Genomic DNA, 26,691 nt, shown 5'->3' on the forward strand with positions numbered 1-26,691 from the left:
TACCAATAAACAAAGACGAAAGAGGGGATGCCTTCCGGGGGTATCCCCAAGCTTAGGCTTTTGGTTATTCTTGAATATCTTGGGGTGCTTTGGGCATCCCCAAGCTTAGGCTTTTGCCACCCTTTATTCCATAGTCCATCAAATCTTTACCCAAAACTTGAAAACTTCAAAACACAAAACTCAACAGGAAATCTAATAAGCTCCGTTAGTGAAAGAAAACAAAACCACCACATAAGGTACTGTAATGAACTCATTCTTTATTTATATTGGTGTTAAACCTACTGTATTCCAAGTTCTCTATGGTTCATACCCTCACATACTAGCCATAGATGCATCAAAATAAGCAAACAACACACGAAAAACAGAATCTGTCAAAAACAGAACAGTCTGTAGCAATCTGTAACTAACGAAAACTTCTGGAACTTTAAAAATCCTACCAAAATAGGAAGTCCTAAAAAATTTGTTTATTGAACAGCAGCAAAAATAATCAATGCAAAAGCTCATTTCTGAGATTTATTGAATTTTTTCTCGCGAGCGCAAAGTTTCTGTTTTTCAGCAAAATCAAATCAACTCATATCATAGGTTATCCTATAGGTTCTGTTTGGCACAAACACTAAATAAAACATGAAAACACATCTAAACAGAAAGTAGAAACAAAATTTATTACTAAACATGAACAAAAACAAGAAACACAAAAAAATTGGGTTGCCTCCCAACTACCGCTATCGTTTAACGCCCCTAGCTAGGCATAAAAGCGAAGATAGATCTAAGTAGTGCCATCTTTGACACTTGATTCATAGGTAGCTCGCATGATAGATTCATAAAGTAATTTGACTTTATTTCTTGGAAAGTGTTCCATGCCTTTCTTTAATGGAAATTGAAGTCTAATATTCCCTTCCTTCATATCAATAATCGCACCAATTGTTCTAAGAAAAGGTCTAACAAGAATAATAGGGCAAGAAAGATTGCAATCTATATCAAGAACGATAAAATCAACGGGCACCAAATTTCTATTAGCAACAATTAGAACATCATTGATTCTTCCCATTGGCTTTTTAATGGTGGAATCCGCAAGGTGCAAATTTAAAGAGCAATCATCAAGATCATGGAAACCTAGAATATCACATAAAGTTTTCGGAATGGTGGAAACACTAGCACCAAAATCACACAAAGCAAAACACTCATAATCTTTAATTTTAATCTTTATAGTAGGTTCCCACTCATCATTATTTTTCTAGGTATAGAAACTTCCAAATTAAGTTTTTCATCAAAAGATTGCATCAAGGCATCAACAATATGTTTGGTAAAGTCTTTATTTTGACTATAAGCATGAGGAGAATTAACAACGGATTGCAACAAGGAAATACAACTTTCTAAAGAACAATTATCATAATCAAAATCATGACCTCTCCAATCCCACTTTTACCAAATTTAGCATCAAGATCTAAAAACTCCGAATTATTGGAACGCCTTCTAAATAAACTTGACTCATCTCCAGTCCCATTATTATCAATATTAATATTGCAAAACAAAGATCTAATAGGGTACACATCAATAACTTTAAGATCTTCATCATTATTTTCATGGAAACTAGAAGAACACGCTTTTATAAAGCAATATTTCTTAGCACACAATCTAGCGGTTCTTTCTTTGCATTCGTCAATGGGACTTCCCATAGCTTTGAGAGACTCATTGATATGATGCTTAGGAGAAGAAGATCTAAGTTTGAGAGAATCAACATCAAGCGAAAGTCTATCAACGTTCCTAGTCAAATCATCAACTTTGAGCAATTTTTCTTCAAGCAAAGCATTAAAAATATTTTGAGAGATCATAAATTCTTTCACACTATTTTCAAAATCAGAGGGCATCTTATTAAAATTACCATAAGAATTATTGTAGGAATTTCCATAATTATTAGAGGAATTGCTAGGGAACGGTCTAGGATTAAAGTTTCCTCTATAAGCATTGTTTCTAAAATTATTCCTACCAACATAATTTACATCCATAGATTCATTATTATTCTCAATCAAGGTAGATAAAGGCATATCATTGGGATCAATAGAAGAACTCTTAGTAGCAAACAACCCCATAAGCTCATCCATCTTTCCACTCAAAACATTAATTTCTTCTATAGCATGCACTTTTTTACTAGTAGATCGTTCGGTGTGCCATTGAGAATAATTATCCATAATATTATCAAGAAGTTTTGTAGCATCTCCTAACGTGATTTCCATAAACGTGCCTCCGGCGGCCGAATCTAAAAGATTTCTAGAAGCAAAATTCAATCCGGCATAAATTTTTTGTATGATCATCCATAAATTCAAACCATGAGTAGGGCAATTGCGAATCATCAATTTAATTCTTTCCCAAGATTGGGCAACATGCTCATGATCAAGTTCTTTAAAATTCATAATATCGTTCCTAAGCGAGATGATCTTAGTGGGAGGAAAATACTTAGAGATAAAAGCATCTTTGCACTTGTTCCAAGAATCAATACTATTTTTAGGCAAAGACGAAAACCAAACTTTAGCGCGATCTCTAAGTGAAAACGGAAATAACTTCAACTTAACAATATCATTATCCGTATCTTTTTTCTTTTGCATCTCACACAAATCAACAAAGTTATTTAGATGAGTAGCGGCATCTTCACTAGGAAGGCCGAAGAATTGATCTTTCATAACAAGATTCAGCAAAGCAGCATTGATTTCACAAGACTCAACATCATTAAGAGGAGCAATCGGAGTACTAAGGAAATCATTATTATTGGTATTGGAGAAATCACATAATTTGGTATTATCTTGCGCCATGGCGACAAGTAATCCAACACACAAGCAAACAGAAAAAGTCAAGCTAAAGAGAGAGGAAGAAAAAAGGCAAACGGAAAAAAGAGGAGATTGGGAAAGAGAGGGAGAATAAAACGGCAAGGGTGAAGTGGGGGAGAGAAAAATGAGAGGCAAATGGCAAATAATGTAAATGCGAGGGAGATGATTTTGTGATGGGTACTTGGTATGTCTTAACTTGAGTGAAGACCTCCCCGGCAACGGCGCCAGAAATCCTTCTTGCTACATCTTGAGCTTGTGTTGGTTTTCCTTGAAGAGGAAAGGGTGATGCAGCACAGTAGCGTAAGTATTTTCCCTAATTTTTGAGAACCAAGGTATCAATCCAGTAGGAGGCTCCTCACAAGTCCCACGAACCTACACAAACAAACAAAGAACTCGCAACCAATGCGGTAAAGGGGTTGTCAATCCCTTCACGGCCACTTGCGAAAGTGAGATCTGATAGAGATAATATGATAAGATAAATATATTTTTGGTATTTTATAATATAGATGCAAAAAATAAAGATGCAAATAAAAGTAGATTGGAAACTTATATGATAAAAGATAGACCCGGAGGGCTTAGGTTTCACTAGAGGCTTCTCTCAAGATAGCATAAGTATTATGGTGGGTGAACAAATTACTGTCGACCAATTGATAGAAAAGCGAATAATTATGAGACTATCTAGACATGATCATGTATATAGGCATCACGTCCGCAACAAGTAGACCAACTCCTGCCTGCTTCTACTACTATTACTCCACACATCGACCGCAATCCAGCATGCATCTAGAGTATTAAGTTCATAAGAACAGAGTAACGCATTAAGAAAGATGACCTGATGTAGAGGGATAAACTCAAGCAATATGATATAAACCCCACCTTTTTATCCTCGATGACAACAATACAATACGTTTCTTGCAACCCTTTCTGTCACTGGGTAAGAACACCGCAAGATTGAACCCAAAGCTAAGCACTTCTGCCATGGCAATAAAGATCAATCTAGTAGGCCAAACCAAACCGATAATTCGAAGAGACTTGCAAAGATAACTCAATCATACATAAAAGAATTCAGAGAAGATTCAAATATTATTCATATATAAACTTGATCATAAACCCACAATTCATCTGATCTCGACAAACACACCGCAAAAAGAGATTACATCGAATAGATCTCCACAAGAGAGGGGGGAACATTGTATGGAGATCCAAAAAGAGAGAAGAAGCCATCTAGCTAATAAATATGGACCTGAAGGTCTGTGGTAAACTACTCACAACTCATTGGAGGGGCTATGGTGTTGATGTAGAAGCCCTCCGTGGTGGATTCCCCCTCCAGCAGAACGCCGACGACGGCTCCAAGATGGGATCTCACGGATACAGAAGGTTACGATGGTGGAAATATTTCTTCGGTGGCTCCCTGGATGTTTTCGGGGTACGTAGACTTATATGGAAGGAAGAAGTACGTCGGTGGCTGCCCGAGGGGCCCACAAGACAGGGGGCGTGCCCAGGAGGGGTGGGCGCGCCCTCCTATCTCGTGGCCGCCTCGGCTACTTCTTGTCTTGCACTCCAAGTCCTCTGGATCACGTTCGTTCCAAAAATCACGCTCCCGAAGGTTTCATTCCGTTTGGACTCCGTTTGATATTCCTTTTCTTCGAAATACTGAAATAGGAAAAAAAATAGCAATACGGGCTGGGCCTACGGTTAGTAGGTTAGTCCCAAAAATGATATAAATGTGTAAAATAAAGCCCATAGACATCCAAAACAGATAATATAATAGCATGGAACAGTCAAAAATTATAGATACGTTGGAGACATATCAGTCACCGCCAACTCTTCCTCTAAAATATGCTCCAAGAAATAACTCTTCCTCGAAAATTGTATAAACTCTTTTCATGTCCTGCAAGCAAAATAGATCGAGAGGCGTAAGAAGAGAGTTCACCTTCAATTGCATAATAAGAAAGGAAATGTGATTTCCACTAATTAAAGTGCTCTTGGTGGTAATCATGCTGACGGAAGGCGCCGCCGTGGCCAGAAGTTCCAAGAGACGACCAAGGAGATAAATGTGGTTTGTGCTCGCTTTCTGCCCGTTGCATCAATGATGAAAGACAAACTAGTTGTTAACCCAAAAGAGAGAAAATTGCATGAGCGATGGAAGAAATAAAAACAATTTTCCATCTCTTGTCAGGTGAAAAAACAAAGACATGATTATCTCTGCCCTCTAATCCTATGTTCTAGAAGTCATTACCAGGTGGGTGGTAGTGTTTACCTTTAAATGATGTTTGCCCCTCCTCCAAGATTTGGCTCTTTGCTACGCTGAATTTTTGAATCAACTTAGATATTGCCGAAGCTTACACTTCTGCTAACTTGATTCTTTGTTCAGAGCAATGTCGGGTGTCCTTGCAGATTAAGCATATTGTAATTGCAAAAAACAACATAGTTGATATTGTTATTTATCTAGCTATTGCTCATGACAAGAATTTGATTAATGTGGCGACGACTATAATCTGGCTTTCTGGGCCATAGTACTTAAAAGGAATATGATTGTACTAAACTCTAATATTAGCGATTGCAGCTTGTGAAAGTGTTATTGTATTGTAAGTCTCCATAAGGCTTTGTAATGTCTATATGTTCTTAGCTATCAGAAGTGATGCGCTGCTTTGAACTACTTCCTTTTTTACCTTTTGTGGCCATAGCTACTGAATCCTTTTGAACTTCATCCACAGCCGGCCAGAAGATCATCCAGTCTTGATATAATTTTTTCGTACACGCATCAGGTGATAAACCAAAAGTAAGTATCATGAGAAAGTGATATTGGAAGGTGTTAGGACACTGCATTTTTGGCCTGACAGATTCTTTTTGCTTGGTATATTCAGGACAAAATAAGCATGGGACTTAACAATGACAATGAAATGCGGTGAGTGAAGCTGGACTGAAACTTCTTCAACAACTCGAGCTTCATGAATTTGATCTATAGAAAGTGAGTTAATATGACAAATTATATATTGTACTAAACTATGTAAGCTATATGGCAGAAACGACCTGTTGCAAAATTGAATAGTGCAAACCTACCCCATCATGGATAGAACATCACAATCAAGGGATGGAGTGTAGAGGAACAGATGGAAGAAATCCATTAGCTCAATCTGTTGTCCTAACCCACCTACATATTTTGCAGCGCTCACTATTTCTAGCATCCATGGTTGCAGCCGCCAGCAACCACGCCGACCCAATGGCACTCATGTCGGGCAGTACGATGCTGACGAGCTTGCCGGCATGGCGAGCTTGACAGCAAAATTCCATTGTGATGTGAACTGCTCCACAAAACTCTACGGTCCTTAATCCTTACAGAAAATAGGAGAATTGCATGTGTGCAAGAGGATGCAACAAGGGGATAAGAATCTCAATATCTCATACCTTGTGAGGGAGAGAAGCAGATCGAAGAGTCACTGATGTGCTTGGAGGAGGGGAAAAGTGCATTGTCTTCCCATCTCGTTCACGCGTCCGCCCCTCCTCGTTCGCCGTTGCAGCATCCTCCCCAATCACCCTCGCCACGTCCACGGATCTCGAATTCAGACCCCGTACTCAAGCACAAACCACATTGACCGCCACCGCTTCTCGTAGTTCATCGGCTTGTGCAGCACCCCGACTACGACCGCGGGCTAAGGCGGAGCCGTCGCTGTCCATGGCAAAGGCGTCGCGGCCAGGAGGATGTTGGTTGGTGGTCCCTGGCATACGTGTAGGAATTGATTGCATACAAATTAGATTGAGGTGGGATTTGCGTTCAAAAATCAGGGAGGGGTGGGTACCAAGCGACGATACTCTGCCATTAGGAGTAGATATATATACATGCACGTACAATATGAAGACGAGTGATAAAACTGGCAGGAATGGATACGATTGATGATGGTGATAAATAGTGATGAATGTTGGCCTAATTTACTATCATAATGCATGGAAACAAATCATCAAGGGAAGGAATACTTCCTAGTACTACGTCTCACAGGAAGCTTCCTAATTAAACTAGAAGTACTATGTACGTTTTTTCCCGCTCTATTCAAGGTGACCTGAAGAAAACCATGGTAAATGGTGATGGGAGGAGAGACCGAAAAAAAAACCAAACGAAGGTGGGAGGTTGAGACGAAAAAAACCGAACGAAATGGAGACTACCAAGTCGTCCCTTAGAAGTAGAGATAGGGAAATAATATAAGGATTTTTCTCATTGTGATACGTGATCACGTGAGGGCATGGCTTCGATGGTTGTGTTTTTTCCTAGCGAAGCTAAGTATTGAAGGGGATCGGTGGGAGAAATGAATCAGAGGGGATGTGATCTATTTGGAAGGTGATCTCATGTATATGGTATTATTTATGAATTCTTAATTACCAAATATTTACATGATTGAATTGAATCGACACCAGCCAAAGCAAGCACGAATAAATGAAGGAGTATCATACACGATTCAATTTTAAGTGCGAAGAAGAAAATATTAACGTGGGAGGGTGGTGGGAGGTGAGACGAAAAAACCCAGACGAAAAAACCCAGACGAAAGTGGTGGGACTATTCAACCAACTCGTCCATTAGGAGTAGATATATTTATAACCTCTTGTTGCATACACATGCATGAACCCCAAAAGGGTGTTGATCATGCTCGCATGAGGAAAACAAGCATTTCCAGAAATGCCAACTTAGAATTGAAACTATGCATATTTGTTTGTTATCGTTCATGGGTTGCTTGCGAGTACATTCAAATGTACTCACTGGCTTGTCCCTGATTATTTAATTGGTCAGGCCTGGAAGAGCAGAAATACTAAGAAGAGTTGATTGGACAAACATGCGAACTAGGACGCCTTCCTAGTCAGAATGCCTGTAGGGTTAAGGCAAATGACATGGATCTAGGTTATCGTAGAAGATTTCCACTGCTTTTGTTTTATTTGATCTTTAGACCTTGAGGCTTTAGCTATGTAAGACTTGACCATAATGGTCCTATTTGTGTAAGACGTTATGAAATGGATGTAAACTCTTAATATTCAGTCTGTTGTGTACAGTGAGCATCAATCCTTGGGATCACTGTGCATGTGCAATCGGTGGCTTCGACTATGTAAGTCGGGCCCCCACAATTTGCTTCTCCTCTCTTCTACCTCATCCGTTCAGGCCCTCCCCTAGCTCTGCCACCATTCCGATCCCTCAGCATCACCACCACCTCCACAAACTCCCTCCCCGTCAGTCTCATCACCTCGGACGCCGCGGCGGTACGTCCGACTATTCTCGGACTGTGGCTTGCTCTCTATTTGTTCGTCAAATTGTCCGAGCTGTATTTTGTGACTCTTTTGTAGGAAAACGGTGGGTTCATATGGTTCTTCAAATGAAGAGTATAGAAACCCGGAGCTTGATGAGTTAATACAAAAGGAGTTCTTCAATTCGTGTGAGTCAGACGAAGATGCCGACATGTTGATGATCATGAGCATCCAGGAGGTAATGGACAAGGAGGTGGAGCACTGATACGTCTCCAACGTATCTATAATTTATGATGTATTTATGCCATGTTTACAACAATTTTATATGGTTTTGGCATGTTTTGAATGTAACTAACCCGGACTAATGCTGTTTTTAGCATAACTACCGTGGTGTTGCTTTTGTGCCGAAATAAAAGTTCACGGAATTGGACGAAACTTTTTGACAATTTATTTGGAAGAAAAGAAAAATAGCGGAGCAAAGAACCACTAGAGAGCCCCCTGTTGTCCATAAGGCACTAGGCGTGCCACCCCCTTGGCACGCCCTGGTGGGTAGTGGGCCCCCTGAGGCCCATCTCCGCGTGAAACTGACGCCAAATAATCCTATATTTTCAGAAACCCCCGAAAGTTAATCTAGATCAGAAGTTCCGCCATCGCAAGCCTCTGTAGCCACGAAAAACCAATATGGACCCTGTTCTGGCACCCTGCCAACGGGGGAAATTATCACCAGAGGTCATCTTCATCATCCCGGCGACCACCATGATGAGGAGGGACTAGTCCACCCTCAAGACTGAGGGTTTGTACCGGTAGCTATCTGTTTAATCTCTCTCTCTCTCTCTCTCTCTCTCTCTCTCGTGTTATTGATTTGGCACGATCTTGATGTATCGCGAGCTTTGTTAATATAGTTGGATCATATAATGTTTTCCCCTCTCTATCTTGTTGTGATGAAATGTGTTTTTCCTTTGAGATTTCGTTATTATTGGACTGAATACTTTTATGGATTTGAGAACACTTGACGTATGTCTTGCTATGAATACCCATGGTAACAATGGGGTATGATATTGATTCACTTGATATATGTTTTGGCACTCAACTCACGGATTCCCGAGGTACATTGGGGTAATCTATGCATAGGGGTTGATGCACGTTCTCGTCTTTGTTTCTCCCGTAGAAATCTTGGGGCACTCTTTGAGGTTCTTTGTGTTGGATTGAGTATTATGAATCTGAAATTGTTTGATGCATATCGTATAATCAACTTACAGATACTCGTGGTGACATTGGAGTATCTAGGTGACATTTGAGTTGGTTCATGTGTATCATATGGTGTTATTTCAGTACAAACTCTTGCATAGATCGATCGAAAAGGATACATTGGTGTTATTTTAGTACAGACTCTTGGAAAGATTGATCGGAAAGAATAACTTTGAGGTGGTTTTGTACCTTACAAACAATTTCTTCTTATGTTCTCCGCTAGATAGGAACTTTGAGTGATTCTTCATCGCACGTTGAGGGATTGTTACATGATCCAATTATATTAGCATTGTTGAGAGATTGCACTAGCGAAAGTACGATCCCTAGGCCTTGTTTTCAAGCATTGCAATACCGTTTGTGCTCACTTTTTTTACTTGCTACCCTACTGTTTTTTATTGTTCCTATTATAACAAATTACTATATCTACTATCATTACTACACTTGTATCACCATCTCTTCGCCGAACTAGTGCACCTATACAATTTACCATTGTATTTGGTGTGTCGGGGACATAGGAGACTCGTTGTTAATTGGTTGCAAGGTTGTTTGAGAGAGACCATCTTCATCTTACGCCTCCCGCAGATTGATAAACCTTAGGCCATCCACTCGAGGGAAATTTGCTACTGTCCTACATAACTCTACGCTTGGAGGACCAACACAAGTCTACAAGAACGAGTTGTGTAGTAGACATCAAGCTCTTTTCTAGCGCCGTTGCCAGGGAGGTGAGTGCTTGAAGGTATATCTTTAGATCTTGCAATTGAATCTTTATTTTCTTGTTTATCACTAGTTTGGTTTATAAAAGAAAACTACAAAAAAATGGAATTGACGTGGCCTCATATTTTTCGTCTTTATCATGTCTTTCTTGAAAATCATGGAAAGGAAATTGTGCTCAATTGATAGAAGAAGAATTCAATAAATTTTTTGGCATAAAATATTTAAACGATGAACATGACTGCAATGTTGTTAGTATACTTTCTGTGAATATCCATGATGCTAATGATATGCAAAGCCATAAGCTTGAGGATGCTATGTTTGCTGAAGATGAAATTTTTAGTTCTCCAAGTTTTGATGAGAAAATTTATTATGATGAAAGCATGCCTCCTATTTATGATGATCATATTGATGAAAGTTGATGTGGGAGAGTGTCAACTCTAGGAAGTAATGATCCCATTATTTTGGAGGGTATTGAATCTTATTGCAATAATTATGAAAGTAGATTTGGAGAGGTCATAACTTTATTTGGTGATGATTCCACTATTTTGGAACATGTTTCAATTGACTATAATAAAAATGTTCCTATCTATGATGATTATGGTGATGACATGTATACTATAAAGAATAATGATAACCATGAAACTTGTCATCATGATTTTAATTTTCAATCACATGATAGTTATTTTGTTGAATTTGCTCCCACTATTATTCATGAGAAGAAATTTTCTTATGTGGTGAGTAATAATTTTTTTATGCATGTAGACCAGGAAAAGAATGCTTTATGTGATAGCTATATTTTTGAATTCATTCATGATGCTACTAAAATTATTATGAGAGGGGAAGATATGCTCATACATATCTCAATAATATCAAGTTTCCTCTCTTTGTGTTGAAAATCTTGAAGTTATGCTTGTTTTGACTTCCTATGCTAGTTGATTCTTGTTCCCATAAATTGTTTGCTCACAAAATCCATATGCATAGGAACTAGGTTAGGCTTAAGTGTGCTTTCCATGTGATTCATGATGCTCTTTTTCATGTTTCAATTCTTTAATTTTATGTGAGCATCATTGAAATCATCATGCCTAGCTAAAAGAAATTTAAGAAAAAACGCTTGTTGGGAGACGACCCAATATTTCTACCTACTGTTTTTGTGTGTTCAAATGATTAAGATACTATACTAGTTATGTTTTATAGCTTTTGTTTAATAAATTTTGGAGTAAAGCCTTTGGGATAGTGTGGATGATAGTTGACTTGATTCTGTGCAAAAACAGAAACTTTTGCGCTCAGTCCATGAATTTTTAAAATTCACTAGAACATGCTTTTGATCTGAAGTTTTTACAGATGATTGATATACAAATTTCCTATGTTTTTCTAAATTTTCAGTATTTTTGGATTTACAGAAGTATGGTTGATACGTCTCTGTCGTATCTATAATTTTTGATTGTTTCATGCCAATATTCTAAAACTTTTATATACTTCTGGCAACACTTTATATGATTTTCTTGGACTAACATATTAATCCAGTGCCCAGTGCCAGTTCCTCTTTGTTGCATGTTTTTTGTTTCACACAAAATCCATATCAAATGAATTCCAAACGGGATACAAACTTACAAAGATTTTTTTGTTGAATATATGTGAATTTTGGGAAGTGGAATCAACGCGAGACGATGCCTGAGGGGGCCACAAGGCAGGGGGCGTGCCCTAGGGGGTAGGGCGCGCCCTGGGCCCTTGTGGCCACCCCGTAAGGTGGTTGGTGCCCTTCTTATGGCGCAAGAAAGCTAGTATTCGGATGAAAAGTGTGTTATAATTTCAGCCCAATCGGAGTTGCGGATCTCCGTAAATTTAAGAAATGGTGAAAGGCCAGAATCTGGGAGCGCAGAATCAGAAAGAAACAGAGAGAGAGAGAGATCCAATCTCGGAGGGGCTCTCGCCCCTCCGCCGCCATGGAGGCCATGGACCAGAGGGGAAACCCCCCTCCCATCTAGGGGGAAGGTCAAGGAGGAAGAAGAAGGGGGGGGGGGGCTCTCCCCTCTCTCCCGGTGGCACCGGAACACCGCCGGGGCCATCATTGTGATGGCGATCTACACCAACAAATTCGCCACCATCATCACGAACTCTCTCTCCCTCTATGCAGCGGTGTAACACCCCTTCTCCCTGCTGTAATATCTACTTAAACATGGTGCTCAACGCTATATATTATTTCCCAATGATGTATGGCTATCCGATGATGTTTGAGTAGATCCATTTTGTCCTATGGGTTAATTGATGATTGTGATTGGTTTGAGTTGTATGTTTTATTATTGATGCTGTCCTATGGTGCTCTCCGTGTCGCGCAAGCATGAGGGATCCCCGCTGTAAGGTTTGCAATAAGTTCATGATTTGGTTATGTGGGTTGCTAGAGTGACAGAAGCTTAAACCCGAGTAAGTAGGTTGTTTGCGTATGGGAGTAAAGAGGACTTGATACTTTAATGCTATGGTTGGGTTTTACCTTAATGATCTTTAGTAGTTACGGATGTTTGCTAGAGTTCCAATCATATGTGCATATGATCCAAAAAGAGAAATCATGTTAGCTTATGCCTCCCCCTCATATAAAATTGCAATAATGATTACCTGTCTAGTTATCGATTGCCTAGGGACAAATAACTTTCTTGCATGACAAAAAGCTCTCTACTATTCTATTTACGTGCTCTTTATTATCTTGGAAACCTATTCTATCACACCTACAAAGTACTTCTAGTTACATACTTGTTCTAGGTAAAGCGAACGTTAAGCGTGTGTAGAGTTGCATCGTTGGTTGATACAACTTGAGGAATATTTGTTCTACCTTTGGCTCTTCATTGGGTTCGACACTCTTACTTATTGAGAAAGGCTACATCTGATCCCCTATACTTGTGGGTTATCAATGGTAATTGTCCAGATCAATACAAACTATTCTATTTTTGACAGATTCTGTTTTAATGCATAGTTTGCTTGTTTTCTAGTTTCTAGGGCTTATATTGCTCAATATAAATTGGGCAAATGATAAGGTACAGTAGGCATTGTGTGATAAGAATTATGAATCTTGTCTTTGATAGTACCAAAGTGAATGGTTTGCCCTTTATCATACTAACATATCTCACGAAGTTCCATTAAGTTTTGTGTGATTGAAGTTTTCAAGTTTTGGGTGAGATATCGATATGAGGAGAATAAGGAGTGGCCAAACCCTAAGCTTGGGGATGCCCAAGGCACCCCAAAGTAATATTCAAGGAAGACCCAAGCAACAACACTTGGGGATTGATACGTCTCCAATGTATCTATAATTTTTTATTGTTCCATGCTATTATATTATCTATTTTGGATGTTTTATATGCATTAATATGCTATTTTATATTATTTTTGGGACTAACCTATTAACCTAGAACCAGTGCAAGTTTATGTTTTTTCCTTGTTTTTGAGTTTCGCAGAAAGAGATTACCAAACGGATTCCAAATAGAATAAAACCATCCCGATGATTTTTCTTGGACCAGAAGACACCCAAGAGACTTGGAGATCAAGTCGGAAGAGCCACGAGGCGGCCACAAGGGTGGAGGGCGCGCCCCTTGCCTTGTGCCCCCCCCTGTGACTCCCCTGACCTAATTCTTTCGCATATATATTCCCAAATATCCCCAAACCACCAGAGGCATCCACAAAAACATTTTTCCACCGCCACAACCTTCTGTACCCATGAGTTCCCATCTAGGGACCTTTCTCGGCACCCTGCCGGAGGGGGATTCAATCACGGAGGGCTTCTACATCAACACCATTTCCCTTTTGATTAAGCTTGAGTAGTTTACCCCAGACCTACGGGTCCATAGCTAGTAGCTAGATGGCTTCTTCTCTCTTTTTGATTCTCAATACCATGTTATCCTCGGTGTTCTTGGAGACCTATTCGATGTAATACTTTTTTGCGGTGTGTTTGCCGAGATCCGATGAATTGTGGATTTATGATCAGCTTATCTATGAATATTATTTGAATCTTCTCTAAATTCTTTTATGCATGATTTGATATCTTTGTAATTCTCTTCAAACTATTGGTTTGGTTTGGCCAACTAGAATGGTTTTTCTAGCAATCGGAGAAGTGCTTGGATCTGTGTTTAATCTTGCGGTGTCCTTTCCCAGTGACAGTAGGGGCAGCAAGGCATATATTGTATTGTTGCATGCAGGATAAAAATATGGGATTTTCATCATATTGCTTGAGTTAATTCCCGTACATCATGTCATCTTACTTAATGCGTTACTCTGTTCTTCATGAACTTAATACTCTAGATGCAGGCAGGAGTCGGTCGATGTGTGGAGTAATAGTAGTAGATGCAGAATCTTTTCGGTCTACTTGACACGGACGTGATGCCTATATTCATGATCATTGCCTTAGATATCGTCATAACTTTGCGCTTTTCTATCAATTGCTCGGCAGTAATTTGTTCACCCATCGTATTATTTGCTATCTTGAGATAAGCCTCTAGTGAAACCTATGGCCCCTGGGTCTATTTTCCATCATATAAGTTTCCATTCTAAATATAAGTTTCGATCTACTATTTTTGCAATCTTTTATTTTTGATATATAAATAAAAAATACCAAAAATATTTATTTTACCGTTTATCTATCTCTATCAGATCTCACTTTTGCAAGTAACCGTGAAGGGATTGACATCCCCTTTATCGCGTTGGGTGCAAGTTGTTTGATTGTTTGTGCAGGTATTCGGTGATTTATGTGTTGTCTCCAACTGGAATGATACCTTGGTTCTCAAAACTGAGGGAAATGCTTATCTCTATTTTGTTGCATTACCCTTTCCTCTTCAAGGGAAAAACCACGCAAGCTCAAGAAGTAGTAGGGATGCCCCGGAAGGCATCCCCTCTTTTGTCTTCAACATTATCGGTAACCTCACTTAGAACTATATTTTTATTTGTCATATGATATGTGTTTTACTTGGAGTGTCACTTTATTTTAGTTGGATTTCCTTGCTATTATTTAGAATAATGTTTTGTATTTTTTATTTAAACCTATAAGGCCGCTAGCCAACTTGCCTCCACGGAGCTCCCCCAATCGAGGCTTCGTTGGCCGTCTGATCTGCCTTCTAGCGCGCCTGAGCCGTTGGATCTTCACAGCAGTTAAATAAATTTTCACCTCACGGTCGGTTTTCGCTGGCCAATGACAAGTGGGCTCGTGTTGCAAGCTCATTGGCTGGGTTCGTTATCGCTGCGTGCACAAGGTTGTTGCCAATCCGCTCCACGCGCCTCGCAGCCAATCCCCGCCCTCGACTTGTCCCACTCCCACACGAGCCACCAGACAAACCCTAGCCTTTTCCCCCTCGACCCCAACCTCTCCCGCCTCCTCCGTCCCTTCTCCTCGCTTCACCACAGGAGCCTCGCCAACGCCTGCTATTCCCCCTCCCTCGTCTCTGTTCGACGCCAAGGACCAGCTCACCCCACACCTTTTCTCCATGCACGACCTAGGGTTGGGGAGCTCGGGTGTTCTTGCTGGGGTGGAGGAGCAGGTGAGGCTCGGGAGGCCGATGGTGGGGGAGAAGTGAGGCCAGCAGATGGAGCAGTGAGGCCCGAACTGCAGGCATCGTACACATTGCGGGATGGAGAAGAGGTCGGTGTGGGGCGTAAGGAGCAGCGGGGTTCTAATCGCGACTCCTGCGACCTCGTCACCGGTGCTCGCTCGGCTGGCCTATGGGGCGATGGCCGGGACGTTGGCCCTCTGCACGAACTCGAAGACGAGTCTAGCTAACGAGCCCCGTGGTTGGTTTCTCCTACAATCTCCAGATCCCCTTTTGCTCATTCTCTTCCTCTCCTCATATCTTTCTCTGTTGTTTGTGTTCCTTCGATTTGCAGCGATTGTGTGAAGCAAGTATACGTGGGTGAGTTATTTCTTCTTGTATGAGAGTCTCTTCCATGCTGGTATATTGATTCCTTGATCATCTGTTCATGAAGCGATGCACGCCGTCGGTTAGTGTAGTAGCCTGCACACACGACATGAGCAGCAGCCAGGTCCATGGGCGTTGCTTGGGGAGCAACGGTCAAGTCACGGGGTGCCATCAATTGGGAAAATAAATTTCCTTCTTGTGAGGTAAAATTATCGATTGATCCTGATTTAGGAACAATGCAACTTTTAAGTCAAACTAAATATATTCTATAACCAAGCTTCCTACATTTTGGTGGATTAGCACATATTTATTCGTGTTATTAGGCTAATAGATGGTGCAATACTAGACGAGAATGCTTTCTGCAATGATTTATCAATTTTGCATAGTATTGGTGCTTACTTGTATGAGGATCTGATTTGCATTGTATCTCTTAGATATCAAACCATACATGTCCTACAAATCCGAGATTCAGGCAGCCTTGTTGAGGTACGAAGAATTGGTGCATTTTATCGGAAGATGACGAACTATGTCTTCATTCACATGGCCAGGTACATGCAAATCTTTGTGTTTTTCAAGAATGATGGGTCTGCAGTCTCTACATGGGATACATTCATTTTATCAGATATGTTTCTACCGGTTTGCTGCAGCTACCTATTAGCCTTTTTTTTGACATATCTTTATTAACATGTTATCAGTTATATGATCACTTTTAGAGCATGTGTGCAACATACCACATGGTTTAGTGAGACATACTAATATCATTATAAATCTCAGGTTTACTATCGAATTCTCAAATTTTTACTCGAGATCCTTTTGTTCATCTCCTCTAATTGTTGTCTGAAAATAGTCTAGTTTTACCCACATCATTTCTATAAACCAAGTAGCCTTTGGAGGCTATAGCAAACCTTCATTCTGCAGTCTGTCATCCTTGAACAAGACTAATTGGCAATTGTCTGATATTGAACTTGTGAAGTACGAAATTGATAATGGAGTTTATTCTTGCAGGCTGCACAATGGAGTTCTTTTCTTCCTGGTATCAAGCAATGGTTGCTATCATTTATTTTCCACGGACTTGGAATGAGGAACCTGAACAGGCTTTGCTTACCTACTTAGCTATCTTGCACGCCATTCATTCATTAGCTAAGTGATCTTGATCTGTGCTTTGCATTCATACTTGATTGGTTATTCCCAGATTGATCTCAATATTTTGAATGCTCAAGCCAATTACGATGCTTAAAATCATCTCTAACTTATTGCATTCATTGCTGAAATTTTCACACTCCCTGTCATTATTGTGTATAGTGAATCTTGCATCTTTTCAATTGTTGAGACAAACTTATGCTTAATTGCTTACACCCATTTATTTCTTCGTCGTGTGGTCCTTGTTGTGAATGAAAAATGCTTTGTCTCAACTTGTTCGAAATAGTAATTTTTATTTGCAAAGGGTCCAGCATCTGAAGAAGAAATTTTATTTTCACTTTGAAGACTATGTGGATCTTATCATATGGAAGGTACCTAATATATATAAATTCTAGACTAGCTTTATTGAATCACAATAGCATTGTGGAAACATAGTTTGTTGGTTCTGAACTTTTGCGGCACATAAATTTTAGCTTTAAGGAATTATGATATTGGCCATTTCCACTGAACAATAGAAGGACACATGCAAGGACATATAGAAACTGAAGTTAACGTAATCCCATAGGATATAGTGTGAGAATAGTACACCGATTTAGTGATGCAAGTACTAGCTTGTTTTGCCATCCCTCTGATGAAAGTTACTTTAGGTAATCTTGGTATAAAATCATTTCCTTAAATTGTAACGTAGGGTCGGATGGGGATTGTTATTTCACCTGAATATTTGATTGTGCTTCTAAGTTATGGGAAATAGATAGAGTAAGAGGAAATGGGGTGTTGTTAGGTGGGACCTTGCCACACTTGCCTTGGTTTTTGGCATCGAAGCTCGACCCTATATGGCTAGCCTTCCATGGTTAGATCAAGGATCCCAAGCTGCAGGTGAGCTCTTCTTTTCACCTGCAGGTTATGAGTTATCTCCACCTCAATGAGATTTATTTTGCACACTAATGACTGTAGGTTGCGTAATGTTTGGAGTGGTCTTCTTCCATATTTCTCCAATTTAGTCATGTATTTCTTTGCGGCCATGTTCGCTTCAATATTCCCTGATTCTCACATGTTGGTTGTGATTTCTTTGTTTATGTTGGACTATTCTGCGAACGGCCATCATGAAAATAGTGTTGTCAGATGGTAGCCATTATTGGTACTACTTAAGTGCTTATCAGTTAACTTAGCTGAGCTCTACAGGGTAGCCAAATGATTATTGGGTGATTTATTTGCAGTAAATTATAGCGTTACTTTGATTGATTCTAGGATGTGCTTGAGAATAACTTTGCCACTTCTCAGATTAATCTATTCAATAGTAGAATGTTGGAATAAAGTATTAGACAGATAATTTGTTCATCCAAGCCTTTACTTGCTCCCATTTCCTCCAAGCTCATATGCAATCAGGAACAACCACGGGAAATCCTTGGTTTACTGTTTCTTCTCTGGATTCCTACCAGTGCCTAGCGTCGGTGTTATTTAGAGTTTTTGATAATTTATTCAGTGGAGCCAAATTGTGCCTTCCATCCCATGTTCTTGTGTCACAATAAAGTATGGTATAAAAGATAATTCAATTAACAAAAAGATTGTGGTGGCCATTTAGTTCAAAATGCACCAGTTCCTACATGGACAACTAGTTGACTTGACTATGTGCTAGAATTTAGCTCAAAATGCACCAGTTCTTACATGGACAACCATTTGACTGAACTATGTGCGAGAACTTAGGTTTCCTTCATGGTACTGAACGACAGCCTAATGATGTGATTCCAGGAAGGGAAGGATGTGGTCGCAAAGGCCAAGACTGGTTCTAGAAAGACCTTTGCCTACCTTCTCCCACTGTTGCAAGAGCTGCTGAAGTTGTGCAAAGAAGGGCGTATTCAGAAATCTGCACCAAATGCCTTAATCCTGGTGCCAACTTGTGACTTATGCCAGCAAGTATTCGACTTCTGTTTCTTCGCAAGATATTTTTTTATGTATAGGCAACTGCTTTAGAGTCGCTTAACCCAGCCATGGTTAATTGGACATATAAATGAGTGTAAAACTGAGAACATCTGCCGCCATTGAGAATTGTTGGCATCTACATTATTTGTAGATTTGGTGTTTGGTTGATTTGACATATAAATGAGTGTAAAATTCATGAGCATGATAAATGGTCCATGTAAATTTGAACAAAGTCTTATGAGGTACTTATTAATATCTGAACATGCCACTATCTGAATTCTAGAATGACCAAATATAATCTTTTGTTTGTCATGTATGTCATTACTAAGTGTTGTAGTTACGCTGGTTGTAGTAATCTGACACTTTGTATGGAAGGTGTGAAAGTTAAAGGTCTACAAAATACTATGCTAAACTCTTATTTGTGGGTCAGGTTAAAGATCCCACGTTAGTTTGCTTGGTTTATGTTCAGAAGGGACAGTGTAATATTGGTTAAGTCAAGTTTTTATATATTATTATTACTGCTTTGTTATTTATCAATTGAGGCATGATTGTTATGTGCACTTCTTACTGAAGACGATCCTGGTGTTATTTGTTTGAGAAAAGAAAGAGATGGCTCCATGTGCACTTATTAATTGAATCGGGTTATATAGCATCATATCCGCACACACAAATTTTTCTATAAATATTTACGAGTATAGTCTCCTGTTGTTAGATGATGAACTAATGTTATTTTATGCCAAGAAGTTAAATTTGTGTGCACCTTCTAATGGTCCAGTACTCCAATATCTATGTGTAATACCCGTTAACACAAAGCGTAGTATGATAGCCTTTTACCCGTTTAGTGAGCCTGTTACCAGTTAACCAACTGCTCCTCCTTTGGATACGTGGCAGGGCTTAATGGCGGCGGCAACTTGAGAAACTCATGTAGGATTAATAGAACCAACGCTAATGCCGCTTATATTAGACAATGATATGCTAAACACACCATCAAATGGTCCTATTTTCTTAGGATAAATACTTGATGATTAATTTTCTTGGCTATGGAAGCCACATATCTATTCTGAAAAAAGTAAAGGCATCCTTCACAACAGTGTTTTTCTTCTCAATTGATGAAACCTCAAACAATAGTGAGATATAATCGTTTAGTTTATTTTCCAATCAAAGCTTCCATCGAGTGATTTATTAGAATTGTGCTCCAACTAATTCAGAAACTATGTGATTTATAAATCCAGTCTACTTTTCAAGTATTTTCGGACGGAGGGAGTACCATGTTGGAATTCTTCTATAGATGTTCCCAAATGGCTATTCGTAGATTCATACTCCCTTCGTTCGAAATTACTCGTCCAAGAAATAAATGTATCTAGATATATTTTAGTTGTAGATACATCCATTTTTATCCATCTTTGTGACAAGTAATTTCGAACGGAGGGAGTACAAGATAAGGCTTTGTGTGCATTGAAATAGCAGCGACCTTGGTCCCCCTTGTCTTATTTCTTTGTACATTTGACTCATACATGCAGACAACATGTCCATGTGATCTAAATGAATTTTCCCTATCCAGTTTTATGTTGTGATGTCTTTGACTTTTGTCTCTCTTCCAGATATACATAGAGAAGCCTGGTCAGTACTAAAGAATTTCGTGTTCTTTCCTATTGATGGCCTTTAGGTATTTTTTTATTTTTAGAATAATTCTGAAACGAGATCACTCCTACTGATCTTGCTCTTAGAGTCTAGTGGTAGGATGCTAGGTCAAGAATGCAGGATGAGCGAAATAAAATTATGAATGACTTTATCTCTCTGGTCATTTGGAGCATATGGAGGGAGCAAGATAACAGGCTTTGATAGTGTCTTCATGTCGTTCCAGAGGGTCATCGATCCCGATATTAGGCAGTGCGTTGGTGGGAGCTTGGGTCCTTTGATCACCTGCTACCTCTTGAGCATGTGTTGGTTTTTCCCTTGAAGAGGAGCAAAGTAGTGTAAGTATTTCCTTCAGTTTTGAGAACCACGGTATCAATCCAGTAGGAGGCTACACTCCAAGTCCCTTGTACCTACACAAACAGACAAGAACCTCGCAACCAACGTGATAATGGGGTTGTCAATCCCTTCACGGCCACTTGCGAAAGTGAGATCTGATAGAGATATAAGATAAGATAAATATTTTTGGTATTTTTATGATGTAGATTGGAAAGTAAAGATTGCAAAATAAAGTAGATCAAAAATTTATATGATGGAAAATAGACCTGGGGGCCATAGGTTTCACTAGTGGCTTCTCTCAAGATAGCATAAGTATTACGATGGGTGAACAAATTACTGTCGAGCAATTGATAGAAAAGTGCATAGTTATGAGAATATCTAGGCATGATCATGTATATAGGCATCACATCCAAGATTAGTAGACCGACTCCTGCCTGCATATACTACTATTACTCCACACATCGACCGCTATCCAGCATGCATCTAGAGTATTAAGTTCATAAGAACAGAGTAACGAATTAGGCAAGATGACATGATGTAGAAGGATAAACTCAAGTAATATCACATAAACCCCATATTTTTATCCTCGATGGCAACAATACAATACGTGCCTTTCTGCCCCTGCTGTCACTAGGAAAGGACACCGCAAGATTGAACCCAAAGCTAAGCACTTCTCCCATTGCAAGAAAGATCAATCTAGTAGGCCAAACCAAACTGATAATTTGAAGAGACTTGCAAAGATAACCAATCATACATAAAAGAATTCAGAGGAGATTCAAATATTTCTCATGGATAAACTTGATCATAAACTCACAATTCATCGGATCTCGACAAACACACCGCAAAAAGAGTTACATCAAATAGATCTCCAAGAAGATCGAGGAGAACATTGTATTGATATTCAAAGAGAGAGAAGAAGCCATCTAGCTAATAACTATGGACCCGTAGGTTTGTGGTAAACTACTCACAACTCATCGGAGAGGCTATGGTGTTGATGTAGAAGCCTTCCGTGATCGATTCCCCATCCGGCGGAGCGCCGGAAAAGGCTCCAAGATGGGATCTCACGGATAAAGAAGGTTGCGGCGATGGAAATAGGGTTTTGTGGTGCTCCTGGATGTTTTCAGGGTACGTAGATATATATAGGCGAAGGAAGTCGGTCAGGGGAGCCACGAGGGGCCCACGAGGGTGGGGGGTGCGCCCACTCCTCTAGGGCGCGCCCTGGACCCTCGTGGCCACCTCGTCTGCTTCTTGACGTCCACTCCAAGTCTCCTGGATTGCGTTTGTTCAAAAAATAACTCTCCCGAAGGTTTCATTCTGTTTGGACTCCGTTTGATATTCCTTTTCCGCGAAACACTGAAACAGGCAAAAAACAGCAATTTGGGCTAGGCCTCCGGTTAATAGGTTAGTCCCAAAAATGATATAAAAGTGCTTATTAAAGCCCATAAACATCCAAAACAAGTAATATAATAGCATGGAAGAATAAAAAATTATAGATACGTTGGAGACGTATCAAGCATCCCCAAGCTTAATTCTTGCTTGTCCTCGAGTAGGTAAATGATAAAAATAGAATTTTTGATGTGGAATGCTACCTAGCATATTTCTCAATGTAATTTTCTATTGTGGCATGAATGTTCAGATCGAAACGATTCAAGATAAAAGTTCATATTGACATAAACATAGTAATATTTCAAGCATACTAACAAGTAATTATGTCTTATCAAAATAACATTGCCAAAGAAAGCTTATCCCTACAAAATCATATAGTTTGGCCATGCTTCATTTTCGTAACACAAATGCTCCCCTTATGCATAACCCCAATGACATGCCGAGCAATTGGTTCATACTTTTTAACGCACTTCAGCCTTTTCAACTCTTACACAATACATGAGCGCAAGCCATGGATATAGCACTATAGGTGGAATAGAATATGATGATAGGGGTTATGAGAGAAGACAAAAGGGGAGAAAGTCTCACATTGACGAGGCTAATCAACGAGCTAGGGAGATGCCCATCAATTGATGTCAATGCAAGGAGTAGGGATTGCCATGCAACGGTTGCACTAGAGCTATAAATATATGAAAGCTCATCAAAATGAAACTAAGTGGGTGTGCATCCAACTTGCTTGCTCATGAAGACCTATGGCATTTTGAGGAAGCCCATCATTGGTATATACAAGCCAAGTTCTATAATGAAAAATTCCCACTAGTATATGAAAGTGGCAACATAGAAGACTCTCTATCATGAAGATCATGGTGCTACTTTGAAGCACAAGTGTGGAAAAAGGATAGTAACATTGCCCCTTCTCTATTTTTCTCTCATTTTTTTATTTTGGTGGGCTTCTTTGGCCTTTTTTTATTTGGGCTTCTTTGGCCTCTTTTATTTTTCATAAAGTCTGAAGTCTCATCCCAACTTGTGGGGGAATCATAGTCTCCATTATCCTTTCCTCACTTGGGACAATGCTCTAATAATGAAGATCATCACACTTTTATTGATTTACAACTCAAGAATTACAACTCAACACTTAGAACAAAATATGACTCTATGTGAATGCCTCCGGCGGTGTACCGGGATATGCAATGAATCAAAAGTGACATGCATGAAAGAATTATGAAGGTGGCTTTGCCACAAATACGATGTCTACTACATGATCATGCAAAAGCAATATGACAATAATGGAACGTGTCATATTAAACAAAACGGTGGAAACTTGCATGCGATATATCTCGGAATGGCTATGGAAATGCCATAATAGGTAGGTATGGTGGCTGTTTTGAGGAAGATATGAGGTTTATGTGTGATAGAGCGTATCATATCACGGGGTTTGGATGCACCGGCGAAGTTTGCACCAACTCTCAAGGTGAGAAAGGGCAATGCACGGTACCGTAGAGGCTAGCAAAAATGCGGAAAGGTAAGAGTGCGTATAATCCATGGACTCACATTAATCATAAAGAACTCATATACTTATTGCAAAAGTTTATTATCCCTCAAAGCAAAGTACTACTACGCATGCCCCTTGAGGGATAGATTGGTATGAAAAGACCATCGCTCGTCCCCGACCGCCACTCATAAGGAAAGCATTCAAGGAACACCCCATGCTACAAATTTGTCACACAACTTTTACCATACGTGCATGCTACGGGACTTGCCAACTTTAACACAAGTATTTCTCAATTTCACAATTACCCGACTAGCATGACTCTAACATTACCACCTTTATATCTCAAAACAATTATCAAGTATCAAATTTATCATAGTGTTCAATGCACTCTATAAGATAATTTTTATTATACCCAACTTGGATGCCCATCATATTAGGACTAATTTCATAACCAAAGCAAATACCATGCTGTTCTAAAAGTCTCTCAAAATAATATAAGTGAAGCATGAGAGATCAATAATTTCTATAAAATAAAACCACCACCGTGCTCTAAAAAGATATAAGTGAAGCACTAGAGCAAAATTATCTAGCTCAAAAGATATAAGTGAAGCACATAGAGTATTCTAATAAATTCCGAATCATGTGTCTCTCCCAAAAGGTTTGTACAACAAGGATGATTGTGGTAAACTAAAAATCAAAGACTCATATCATACAAGACGCTCCAAGCAAAACACATATCATGTGGTGAATAAAAATATAGCCCCAAGTAAAGTTACCGATAGACGAAGACGAAAGAGGGGATGCCTTCCGGGGCATCCCCAAGCTTAGGCTTTTGGTTGTCCTTGAATTTATCTTGGGGTGCCTTGGGAATCCCCAAGCTTAGGCTCTTGCCACTCCTTATTCCATAGTCGATCAAATCTTTACCCAAAACTTGAAAACTTCACAACACAAAACTCAACAGAAAATCTCATAAGCTCCGTTAGTGCAAGAAAGAAAAACCACCATTTAAGGTACTGCAATGAACTCATTCTTTATTTATATTGGTGTTAAAATTACTGTATTCCAACTTCTGTATGGTTCATCAAAATAAGCAAACAACACACGAAAAACAGAATCTATCAAAAACAGAACAGTCTGTAGCAATCTGTAACTTTCGGATACTTCTGAAACTTTAAAAATCCTACGAAATTAGGAGGTCCTAGGAAATTAGTCTATTAATCTTCTGAAAAAAGAATCAACTGAAAACCACGTTTCTGTGATTTATTAAAATTATTCTCGTGCGCGGAAAAGTTTCTGTTTTCAGCAAGATCAAGTTAACTATCACCGTAGGTTATCCTAAAGGTTTTACTTGGCACAAACATTAATTAAAACATAAAACCACATATAAACAGAGGCTAGATGAATTATTTAATACTACAACAAAAAGAAAATTGGGTTGCGTCCCAACAAGCGCTATTGTTTAACGCCCCTAGCTAGGCATAAAAGCAAGAATAGATCTAAGTATTGCCATCTTTGGTATTCAATTCATCAATAGAACACTTATAGCCCTTAGGAGTTTCTTTCTTTTTAGTAATGATTAAACTCCTAGGCAAGAAATCAAGAGATCCGTTTATAGCAAAAGGTTCCTTAATGAAAGTGAAGAAGCTGGGATGAACACTTATTGATTTGGGATCCGCATTTTCTTTACTAGAAGATTCACCCTTATTTTTAGGAACATACATTAATTTGGCAATTTTGGTAGGAGGAGTTGGAGTATTTTTCACGGATGAAAAGGCAGACCCTAAGTTGGTAATAATGTCCTCAAGTTTAGCGATTCTTGTAGAATCTTGATCTATTCTTTCGTTAACTATGGATTCCTTCTCTTTAAAAAATTTAGAGTAACTCCAACCTTAGATCCATATTGGGTAATTTCGTGGTGGATCTTTTTATCCAAATTTTCAATTAACTCAACAATGGCAACTTTATTTTCAATAATTTCAAGCCTTTGCATCACATGCTCTAAAGTTAAGATAGTTCCATTAACCAAGAGAGGTGGTGGACTAAACAAATTTAACATAGCATTATAAGCATCAAAAGTATGGCTACCCAAAAAATTCCCTCCGGTAATGGTATCAAGAATGCATCTATTCCAAGGAGTGATGCCTACATAAACATTGCGAAGAAGAACGGAAGTAGATTGCTTCCTAGTAGATCTTTTTTGAGCATTGCAATTTCAATGCAAGCATCTTTTAGATTTTCTCCCTCCCTTCGTTTAAAATTAAGAACTTCATGATCGGGAGTACTAACGATGATAGGAGGAGTAGCCATAACGACGAGCAACGACACAAGAAAAAGGGGAACGGGAAAGAGAGGGCGAATAAAACGGCAAGGGTGAAGTGGGGAGAGGAAAACGAGAGGCAAACGTCAAATAATGTAATGCGAGGGGGAAGAATTTGTGATGGGTACTTGGTATGTCTTGACTTGTGCGTAGACCTCCCCGGCAACGGCGCCAGAAATCCTTCTTGCTACCTCTTGAGCATGCATTGGTTTTTCCCTTGAAGAGGAAAGGGTGATGCAGCAAAGTAGCATAAGTATTTGTAACACCCTGGTGTAATGATGCTACAGTAACCCCTGGGGTTAAGTTAATTGTTTTGCTAAACATGTGCCTGATCATTTTTGTCTCATACTCTTTCACATTCCAGTTGAATTCAATTTAAAGTTATGAGTGAAATTCAAAATGCTCAGACATGAACACAAAAATGTTCATCATGTGCCAAATAATCCACAACTAATATTGGTGGTGAACCAACATTTTTGCAAAGGGTTTAAGTGGCCTAAACTACTTAAAACAGTGACCTAAGCAATAAATTAAATGCCCTTTTTAATTTATAAAATTGGCAAC

General features: G+C 39.3%; 1 long non-coding RNA gene across 1 annotated transcript; it reads left to right on the forward strand.

Moving 5' to 3' along the window:
• The first annotated feature begins 15,271 nt into the window (after positions 1–15,271).
• On the forward strand, positions 15,272–19,147 carry LOC123133977 (uncharacterized). The gene is made up of 5 exons (XR_006465455.1): positions 15,272–15,773; positions 15,867–15,892; positions 15,966–16,101; positions 16,333–16,446; positions 16,904–19,147. It is a non-coding gene; the product is annotated as an uncharacterized lncRNA (long non-coding RNA).
• The last annotated feature ends 7,544 nt before the right edge of the window (positions 19,148–26,691 follow it).

The sequence above is a fragment of the Triticum aestivum genome, chromosome 6B (assembly GCF_018294505.1).
Source record: "Triticum aestivum cultivar Chinese Spring chromosome 6B, IWGSC CS RefSeq v2.1, whole genome shotgun sequence".
Lineage (NCBI taxonomy): Eukaryota > Viridiplantae > Streptophyta > Magnoliopsida > Poales > Poaceae > Triticum > Triticum aestivum.